This window comes from Grammomys surdaster, unplaced genomic scaffold (assembly GCF_004785775.1).
Source record: "Grammomys surdaster isolate TR1022 unplaced genomic scaffold, NIH_TR_1.0 126124, whole genome shotgun sequence".
NCBI classification, from domain to species: Eukaryota; Metazoa; Chordata; class Mammalia; order Rodentia; family Muridae; genus Grammomys; species Grammomys surdaster.
In genome coordinates, this window is record NW_021620932.1 from 5,364,684 (window position 1) to 5,376,569 (window position 11,886).

The window sequence follows — 11,886 nt, forward strand, 5'->3', positions numbered from 1 at the left end:
CTCCCTTCTCTAAGTATAGAAGGGCTGTGGTGATTCTAATCTTGCAAAGGCGGGGATAGAGGCCTGACCTCCAGTAATTGAAGGGGACCTTGTAATGGCTCCAGTCCCCCTGTCATTGTCCAGTGAGGCATGAGGGCCATACCCATCCCAATGTCTTTTTCCTGGAGAGGGGATACTTTTGACATCAACCCCTATGCAGTCAGACTTGTCCCTCAGGGAACCCAGTGAGATTTTTTTTAAGTTTTATTTATATTCCATGCAGTGCTTAGCCTCGCAGCCTAAGCAAGAATTCAGATCGCCAGTCAGAGGGGGTTCTGGGTGGCCCCTCTCTGCTTGGTCTAGGGGCAGAAGTCCCCTCTTTTAGGTTGGTGGAGATGGGTTTTGGAAGCACCCTGTATAAAGTAACAACCTCATCTTGAGTCTCGTGGTCCTCCATAGCTAACTTATGATAACTGGTGCATAAAATGAAAAATATAGCTAAATTTGATGATTAAATGCCACACCAAATAGTCCTTCATTAGTTAGGTAAGAGTATCTAACCTAGGATATCTTTGTTATTATGGAAATATCAAAGAGAATAACTAAGATCTGACATTTACTGATCTAAAAACAGAACAACCATAAAATTAATATATATATTATAAAATTAATATATTACATACTAATTATATATTAATTATATATTAATACATATAAAATTTATGATATATATATATATATATATATATATATATATATATATATAATGTGAATCATAATGGCCAGAACTATCAATTGTTTAATATGTTGATTTTTATTCATTAGATATAATTTAAGTCTTACACTGTGAATTGAATTCAAGGAATGCTCTTAAATCCTGAGATATAAATCAACATAAAACATTAATTTCACTTGTGTAGGAACAATATTTAATTTAAAAGAATTAGCATATTTATGACTATTATCAGAAGTACAGAATATTAATTAAAATGAGGCAAAAAGACTTCATGTTTTATATGATCAATTTTCTTCATATCTGCAAATTCATTTCACAGTTATGAGAAAAGTAGCTACTTAAAATCTGTTCCTATTTCATGTGCCATATTCTTACTTTATTCTTATATTTAGAAAACTTAAAAGTACTTTAAGGATATGATTGATTGTAAATGCATCTGGTTCATCATGATTAACCCAATTCTGTCTTGTGGTATATATAAACAGGGCTGAATTTTCAAATATGAAAAAATAAAACTAGATATATTAGAAATCACATTTTAAACATTCTCTTGTTTTACCCATTTAAAAGTATCTTAAAACATATATTATTGTAAAAACAATTAATGTAAGCAAGAGATGTAAAAAAAATAAAAAAAAAACCAATATATTCTATGGTTAGAGATATGCTTCTTCAGTTAAGAGCTCTTACTACTATTCCAGAGGACCTGATTTCCTGATTTTGGTTCCTTGCATACAAATTAATCAGATTACAGCTGCCAGTAACTTGTGATTCAGACATCTAACACCTCTGGCTACCATAGGCATTTGCACCCATATGCATGTAAGCACACAGACACACTTATATACATCCAAAATTAAAACACTAAATTTTAATTATTTAAATATAAATATTTTGTAACATTATTTTAAATGATTTTATAATTTGACTACACCGAATTATTTTGAAATATTTACTTAAACTTATTTATCTTTTGGTTTACTTGGAAATAATGGTTTAGTCATGGAGTCAATGTGGGCATAGAAGAGAAATTATTGTCCTGTCAAATTGAATGACAGATTTAGAAATCAGATAATTGACTGGTTTGGATAGGTCATAGAGGATACATTAACAAATAAGCTCCTCACTCTTCATGTGACAGCCACATCTCCTGCAGTGCCAACCTCATCCTGTAGACAAGATGGTGAAATTTGGTGTTGAACAGATTTGGCGGTATTGGTGTCTGGTTACCAGGGCTGTCTTCTGCTCTGTACTTGGCAAAGTGGACATTGTTGCCATCAATGACCCTTTCACTGACCTCAACGACATGGTCTACATGTTTCAGTATGACTCTACCCATGGCAAATTTGATGGTACAGTCAAGGCTGAGAATGGAATCCTGGTCATCAACATCAACAGGAAGCCCATCACCATGCTCCAGGAGTGATATCCTGCTAACATCAAATGTGGTAATGCTGGCACTGAGTATGTCATAGAGGCTTCTGGTGTCTTCACCATCATGGAGAAGGCAGGGGCCCACTTGAAGAGTGGGGTCAAAAATGTCATTATCTCTGCCCCTTCTGCAATACCCCCATATTTCTGATGGGTGTGAACTACAAGAACTATGACAACTCACTCAAGATTGTGAGCAATGCATCCTGCACCACCAACTGCTCAGCACTCCTGGCCAAGGTCATTGATGACAACTTTGGCATCTTGGAAGGGCTCACGACCACAGCCCATACCATCACTGCCACTCAGAAGACTGTGGATGGTCCCTCTGGAAAGCTGTTGCATGATGACATGGGGCTGCCCAGAACATCATCTCTGCATCCACTGATGCTGCCAAGGCTGTTGCAAGGTTATCCCAGAGCTTAACAGGAAGCTCTCTGGCTTGACCTTCTATGATCCGTTGTGGATCTGACATGAAGTCTAGATAAACCTGCCAAGTATGATGACATCAAGAAGGTGGTGAATCAGGCATCTGAGGGCCCAAAAAAGGGCATCCTGGCCTACACTGAGGACCAAGTTGTCTCCTGTGACTTCAACAGCAACTCTCACTCTTTCACCATTGATGCTGGGGCTGACATTGCTCTCAATGACAACTTTGTAAATCTCATTTCCTGGTATGAAAATCAATATGGCTAAAGAAATAGAGTGGTGGACCTTATGGCCAATATGACCCCCAAGGACTAAGAAACCATGAACCACCAACCCGAGCAAGGTAACTGAGAGAAAGAGAGAGGCTCTTGGTTGCTAAGGAGTCCCTGTCCCAACTTGGTCCCCAATACTGAGCATCTCTCTCACAATTTCCAACCCAGACCCCCATAATAACAGGAGGGGTCTGGGTAGCCCTCCCTACTCTCTTGAATACCATCAATAAAGTTCACTGCACCCTCCAACAAACAAACAAACAAAGAAGCATATACAATTACATAAAGAGAAATTACAATTCTCATTTTCAGCCAAAGGTCTTTAAAATCTTTAAAACAAAAAACACTACCAAAACCAATATATCTACTGTACAACAAAAATACAAATAAAAACCCTCAAATGCCAGATTGCACTTAAGTGTTCTCAAAAAAAAAAACATTATCTTGTGAGGTAAGTAGGCATCCAGACAGGCATCCAGACATATGTACTACAAACACACACACACAAACACACACACCACACACACACACACACACACACACACACACTATATATATATATATATATAATGAATTGTTGTGGTTACATGTATGGAATTGTGCATGTACATCTCTACAAACGTGCTAAAACTAAATAGTGACATCTTTAACCGTATGGCCCCTCTGTCATCCACAACAGACAATGTAAAAGAAAGGGAGGAATAATCATGAGAGTCAGATGTAGTGGAAAAATTTGAGGAAACATCATTTTTCAGATATAATAGGCTACTTGCATGTAGAAACTCACAGTAGTTTTGTGAGAATCCATGATGCCTATTCAAGCTGAAGCCAGAAATTATCCCATTGAAGAGGATAAGTTGGGTACAATAGCTGAGGACATGTTGGAAATTCAAAGCTTTAGAGAGAGAGAGTTCTTTCCCTCTAGACCCTGGTAGACTCAACATTCCAGTGGATGTACATACACCTAACATCATATAGGCAGCACTAATAGGAAACAAGGGGTTAGAAAACAAAGGAGGACCCAAAATATTATGGATAAGGGACAGATCTTAGAACTGATGAAGGAAGAAGATGAATATGAAAAAGGTATACAATTATGAAAGAATTAATAAAGATAATTTTAAAGTGGGTGATTGATAAGAATAACTGATCAGAATTTCAGACTAGGATAAGCTACACAGTGAGTAGCAGACAAAGAACAACAACCCTCTAGTGAAAACAAAAGTTAATATTAGAATGTATGGATGAAATATAGTACACATGTAATTGATTTTTCTAAATAGAGAAAGAAAACATAAAAAAAATCACATAAACCTTTTCAAAATTAGCTGAAATGTATGAATTAATTTATATAAGTTCAGTTAAATATGAATAAAAGACATAAAGAAAAAATGCTTTCAGGATTAGCATAATCAAATGTTTCAAACCATGAAAACTCTAACATTAAAAGTACAAAAGGACATGCAAGCTTATTTGTGATAGCCAGAAGAAGGAAACAACTCATATATCCCACAACAGAGGAACTGATACAGAAGATGTGCTTCATTTACACAATGGAATACTGTACAGCTATTAAGAATGAGTTCATCATGAGTTTTGCTGGAGACGGATGGAACTAGAAAATAATCATCCTAAGTGAGGTAACTCAGACCCAAAAAGACATGCGTGGTATGTATATACATGGATATTAGCTAAAAAAGTACAAAATACCCAGGATAAAATCCACAGAACTCAACGTTATTAACAAGCTGAAGGACCCAAGTGAGGATGCCTCAATCCCACTTGGGAAGGAGAAGAAAGCAATCACAGGGTATGGAGGGTGGAAAAAGGGGCAAGGAGGGGAAGAGGGGAACATGATCAGGTATTGAGTAGAGGGTATGGAACTGAAGCTCAGAGGGCCAGTAGAAAGAATGGAAACAGGTAAACTCGGGAGGTAACAGTTGGGGAGATCATCTAGAATGTACCAGAGACCTGGGAGGTGAGACACAGTCAGGACTCAGAGGGAGGGACCTTAGATGAAACACCCCACAGTGGGGATAAGGAACTTGTAGAGCTCCCCTCCAGTAGAAAGATAAACCACCAAGTGAAGAATGGGGTTGCCATTTTACAGTCAAAAACTCTGACCCAGAATGTATCCTGTCTGATAGAACTGCAGGAACAAAAATAGAGAAGACCTCAAGGAAAAAGAGGTCCAGTGACAGGCTCAACTTGGGATCCATCTTAAAGGGAGGCTCCAAGGCCTGACACTTACTGATGCTATGGTGTGCTTATAAAAAGGTGCCTATCATGACTGCCCTCCAAAAAAAATCCAACAAGCAGCTTAAAGTGTCAGGTGCAGATATTTACACCCATACAATGGACACGAGCTGGTGACCCCTGTGGTTGAACTAGGGGACAACTGGAAGAAGCTGAGGAGGAGGACGACCATATAGGAAGATCAGAAGTCTCAACTAATCTGGATCCCCGAGATCTCTCAGACACCAACCAGACAGCATATACCAGCTGATATGAGGTCTCCAACATATATACAGCAGAGGACTGCTGGGTCTAGGTTCAATCAGAGAAGATGCATGGGCCTAACCCTCAAGAGACATGGGACCCCAGGGAGGCCTGGTGGGGTGGGTATGGGGAGATGGGGCCATCCTCTTGGATACAGGGTATAGGATGTAGGACTGTCAGAGTGTGGACCTGGAGGGGGATAAAGTCTGGACTGTAAAAAGAGATTAAAGAATAAAAACAAAAAATAAAACAATTTAAGCTATTTAAAAAAACCAAAAAACTAATATAACAGAAGGGAAGAGAAGGCAGGAAAAAAAGAAAGAAGAAAGACAAAGTGAAGCAATGGGAGGAAAACAAAAGATAGGAAGAGGGAAGGCTATAGAAGAAGAGAGTAGTTGAGGCAGGTAAATTCACATTTCTGGTAGATGAGTAAGAAAAATTTACTGAAGTTAAACTTGAAATAATTTTATATCAATGATTGTAAAATATAATTTATAATAGAAGAAAAATGACTTATAAAATCAGAGAAAACACAGATATACGTTCTCATTTCAAAATTGAAGAATGCTGATACAGTAAAGAAATACTGGACATATCCAACACGATAATCGCAATATCATGTGGGTCCATGACCCTGTCTAGGTCTTTAGATTAATTGGGTTTTGGTGGTTCTCCTGCTCTGGTTTTGCTGTCTAACGCACTCCTCAATTTCTGCGTGGTTGGTTCTACTTTCTGTATGCTGCTCATTTCATGAAGCATCTCATGTGTTGGGCATCTTTCCCATCTTAAGATCCTCATCACAGTCCATGCTTCATGTTCATACTCATGTAAAGGTTTTGTAGGGGATCACTCCTATGTATTTCATGGCCTCAGTTGCTTGCTTAATCTTGGAAATCACAGCTCTTATCTGTTAATTTTGTTTGTGAACTGGGGATGGTCCCTTAGATTCTTTTAAATATTAATTCTTTTAAAATATTAGTTAATTAAAATTAAAACTTTAAAAAGCTTTGTATGATGAAGCTTTCTAGGAATAAACTCCTCAAGCTTTTTTTTTTTTCACAAGCTGGATGATTAGCTGGATATGACATTGTTCTTGAGTTGTATATATTTTAATTTTTCTAGTGCAGAGCAGAAAGTCTGTCCTTAATGATTGTAGTCTTCATGATTGCTGCATTGCTCAGCACAAGCTTTGGTTGTAATATGAAGCTCCCTAGTGTTCCTTTTCTCCCTAAACTGGTACATTCATATTTCTTCCAAGTTGTTCCCCCTTTTTTTGTATTGAAGAGCAGCATGGGAGTTTTCAATAATGAACATTCTGCAAATTCAATGTCATATAATCTTGATATCTCCTCCCACCAAAGAAATTTCTTTATACCTATTCTACTTAGACTTTTGCAAGTCATTGTTATGTTGGTAGAAGGCAAGCAGATTTTTTGCAAACTATCACACTGATTCCTTAAACCCTGAGTGGTGTTAAACTTCTTTTTCTCTCTGAAGTTTCATGATTTTAGTCTCAACATCACACAATATTTTCATTAATATTTCCTTTCAGACTTCTCCTAGAACGACCCTACAAAGTATTTTACTTCTCTCCAAATAAAAACTTTATTCAAAAAGTAATCAAGATAATAAATCTTAAATGATTGCTTAACTTACCCCCTCCCAATAGTGTCCTTTACAGCAACACATTCTTTTCTACCAATTTTCTGTCTCTGTAATAAAACATGAACATTACAACTTATGGAAGAAAGGTGTTTTTTTTCATTTTGTTGTTGTTGCTGTGGTTGTTGTAGTTGTTGTTGTTGTTGTAGTAGTAGTAGTTTTAGCATTTCTTCTTTAATATTAATTGAAATTTCTTAATCCTGGATTCTTTAATAATGAGTGAACCAGGGCAGCAGGTTCACTTGAAATGAGGTGGTGCAGTCAGACTTTCAAGAATCAAATATAAATCATGGGGGTGGGGCATGCACACTGGCAGTTGTGTTGCGTGGAGTTATGAGTTATCTAAGCACACTCTTGTTGACATACTTCTAATAGTGACTGTATGCTTCCTAAAGATTCCACAGCCTTCCAAAGCAACATCAACAACCATGAACAAAGTATTTACCTATGAGTCTATGGGAACCATTTTCCTTCAAGCCTCTCCAGCTTTCATTTGTGGCAAACAAAATCTAGAATCAATACAAATATCTCTGAAAAAATGTAACTATATAGTCATTTAGTAGAGTAGAATTTAAAAATCAAAATGAATATAGGCAGTAATAGTAATAACATAATAGATAAATATCTCACTATTTTTAGTTACTATATGACAATTATCTCTGAGCTGGAATATTTTATTCTGGATGGATGATGATTTGACTCAGGAATTTCTAAACTTAGGCTGAATAAGACAGAAGAAATAACATAAAAGTCTTAAGTTATGGAGAGTTACTATATACTAAAGCCCTTCTTCTCTTAGGTAATGCATACAGGAAAGACAACACGACCCAGGAGAGTCAGAGATACTGAGCTGTCTTCAGGTCATGTAGAGGAGTCCAGGGTCTTTCATGAGTCTTCTCTCATGTTGTGATGAACTTTCATGATATAATGACTTTTAAGTCGTACTTGCTCCTGATATATGTGGACTATTCTCATTAGTTCAACAAGTTAGACTTCAGTAGTATTAGTCATTCTGAACTTTCTCTTATTCTTACCTGGTTTAAGTAGACATTTTTTCACATCTACTGGGCAGTATCACAAAATAACATTAAAACAATTGCTGATAGAATAAATTATCCCACCAAATAAAAATAATGTCCTAAACAAGCCATTATTCCAGAAAAACTCAAAGAGGACTTAGATTTTGGTGACAATGAAGTACTGGATTACTAAGGACATATATTTTAATTTTATATTATTATTTTATGTAAATTTATTGTATTTTATTACATTTCATTTATTTGTCTTCCTTTATTTCCTTTTTCTTTTGTCATTTTGTCTGTTTATTTTGTCATTGACTTAGGGTCTCATGTATGTCTTGCTCTCCTTAAACTCCCTGTCTTTCAGGCTGGCCACACACATAGACTGTTCTTCCTACTTCAAATTCATGAGCATTGTGATAACTGTCTAGGCTCATCATACCCATCAGAAAAGGTCTACTTTAAAGCACACACAGAAACAAAACAAGACAAAACAAAAAAAAAATCAACCCTTAATGTTGGAGACCGATTTTTGTTTTTAAAATTTAATGACTTAATAATGATGTAGTATATTGATCAACAATAAAATAATAGACTATACATGAATGAAATTTATTGTAAATTAATTCTACTCAAATGTTGCTTTAAGGTGTAAATAGTAATGCTATAGAAACTTTTCTGTCTCCATTATTATTTGAATAAATTATTTTATGAAAATGAAAGATGAGGCATCTCTATTTGTGCAATGGTCACATAATCAAGAGCTTTAAAACAAACTTTTATTAAGAAACATGAAAATGGGAAGCTCATCAGACTGCTATATATAATACACAAACAGCAGGAGGCATTTATCAACTCAGGAGAACGTTTGTGCTTATCTGATACAATGTAACTTAGTTCATCTGTGAAATTCTCTAATTCACTGCCCTTCAACCACTAATTTACTCATAAAATGATTTATGTGAAAAACTGCTGACTATACTGACATGCTACATCATCTAATTGTATCATATTATAGTACCATGACTTAAATATAAATCAGCAATTCACACATACTTGTCCATATACATAAGTATTTTATAAATGAATACTAAAATAAAGCCTTAAGAAATATAAAAGAGCACTTCTAAATGAAATCCAGTAAGCTAAATTTTAGAAAGCATCAAATGCAATAAATTTGGTGTTCAGAGCAGTTTTAGCTTTCCACACATAGTTACTCCATTTCATTATAATAACTTAGGTAAGAATGAATATAACTAAGATGACATTGATATCTGTACCCAGAAACTTGAAACATAAAACAGCCTACTAAATTTTCTTATATCTTGACATAATTTGTAATTATCACTTAACAAAAATAATAAAAATTCATATGGCTTTTAATACCAGCACATTGGCCTTTACCTTTAATATCTGCTAGAACTGAAACACAGCAATTCCTGACATACTTAAGATACACAATCAGTTCAGCTTAATGAGGTCACATTAACCTTAATGTGCATGTTACAATGGGTTAAGCCCCTTTCCACCTGACTGCACCCAGTTCTGGCTTTTAACAATTCATCTAGCACAAGTGTCATGGGCTTCTACAGCAGATGTTCTTTGTACCCTACTAATCTTCCATGACACTTATTTAAGCAACAAACCAACCCTCTGATTCTACAGTGAACTATCTGGCTAGAATATGTTGCTTTATTCTGTAGAAGTAAAAATGAACATTATATAGGTAAGCAGGAAAAGATAAGCCAATAGTCATATTTGATCTTATACCATTAGTAGAATGATAAGTCAAGAATCTCTGTTGAGACCAGGTACTTTAATTGTTATATTCACAGCAGAAAGCAACTTTCTATCCTGAAGAAATAGAACAATTGATACAACTCTTCTCAATGCTGTAGACACAAGTTCAGAGAATCTCAGTACAGTAGAGCAGTGATAGAATAAGAAAACCTATCCGATGATTCAGAAAAAAAGGCTTTTATACATTTTTTAAAATTTAAAAAAAAAGAAACTATCTCATGTTTCTGAATTGTGTGTATGCATGTGTCAGTGTGTGAAGATTACACATATACACTTGAATATAGGGACGACAGAATTAAGACACATCTGCTTCACCAAATTAAACAGAGCTGAAACAGGGGACCAAAATATCTGCTGTTTAGATTAAAGAGAATAAGCAACAGGCAATATCAGCTGGCAAAGTATTATTTTTTACATAGAATATAACAACATGTCAGAAAAATATGTTGGATAGTATAACGACAAATGGTGAATACAGACAAGATTTGTCTCACTTTATTGTGAAAGTCTGGTTTGTATTTTCATAGTTTGAATTGGTTCCCTAGTCATTACTGCCATGATGATCTGCATGAGGAATATATTGTACCACCCCACTGATTCTGGGCTCACTTCTATGATTTGCCTCAGCTAATGGCCTCAAAATGGAAGTAATGCATGACAAGTTGAATCTGTCATTTTAAATGTCATCACATGGTTTGATTTGTTAGTGTTACCCAAATCCATTACTGAAGGTAGCTGTCTGTTTTGATGATACATGTAGGGATGACTCAGGTCCAAACAAATGTGGCTGACAAGTCCCCAGTCAAGCCGAGTAGAGCCACAGCCAAACTCACGTAACAAAAATCAGCTATAGACACTTGGCTTCATTTTCTCTAATCACCACAGCAGAGTTTAATTACTATGTCTTAAGGGAAATGCTGGAAATAAAGACATACCCTTTTTTTTTAAAAAAAAATGAACAACTAAATAGTTTTATCTGAAACCATTATATTGATTATTTAAATAGTGATGATTTAGATTCACAGTTCACCATTTTCTCAACATTTTATAGACCGAATTTTAATATTTTGATGTCTGCTATTCTTGTTCATTCCTGTTTATTCAAATTTTCTCTATAGTAATAGGACAATGATTCAAAACAACATTCCAATATCACTAAAAATGATCCAAAAAGTTCAGAGGACCCAAATTAGGACTTCTGGTGATCAGAATGACATAGATAAAGAGGCCAAGTTCGCAACATTTCAGAGCAAAATGGACTTAGAAAACTTAACTTAATAGGTTTATTTGAGACATCATCTCATATCCAATCTCAATTTTCAATGTACTTTTAAATTCTAAATACCATAATTGCTGTTTTAAAATATTTGGAATTCATAGTTAATTACTTTCTCCTCTGTAAAACTAACATTTAAATAAAGAGATTTCAGAAAAAAAGAAAATGGGATTTCATTTTAAGGTATAGAATATTTCTAAATTCTTAAAGTTTACAGGAGATGCTAAAAACAACAATGAACATCTCAATTTTTAATCAGTTACTCCAAACATTTGTATGAACTCAAGTATTGGAGCAAGAAAAGTTTGGTTTTTATACACTCTGAAAGGTTGTTTTTCAAATATACTATAGAAGATTTTTAATGCACCAACTTGGCTACTCCAGCAAAAGATCACATCCAAAGACCTTTTATGTCTATGTGATGTAGCTGGAATGCAAATATGCTCTGGATTAAAGTGTAATCTGGCTAGAGTACAGACATACTCTTAGTACACATTTTAATCCCAAACAATGGACATTTACTTTGAAGAAGGGGGCAGCTAAATTTGAAAGTCGTGTCTAACTCAGAACAAAGTAAAGATTCAGAGAAAGATTTGCCGAAATGAGTCTGAGATAAGATACACCTACCTCACATAAGTCGCATAAAAGGAGCACAGGAGAGACTAATTCATGAGAGAGAGAGGGGAGGGGGGAGACGGGGAGAGGGAGGAAGAGAGGGAATGAGAGGGGGAGAGGGAGAAAGAGGGGGAGGGGAGAAGAAGAGGGAGGGGGAGAGGGAGGGGG

General features: G+C 35.6%; 1 pseudogene; it reads left to right on the forward strand.

Moving 5' to 3' along the window:
• The first annotated feature begins 1,931 nt into the window (after window positions 1–1,931).
• LOC114611807 lies at window positions 1,932–2,890 on the forward strand (annotated as a pseudogene).
• The last annotated feature ends 8,996 nt before the right edge of the window (window positions 2,891–11,886 follow it).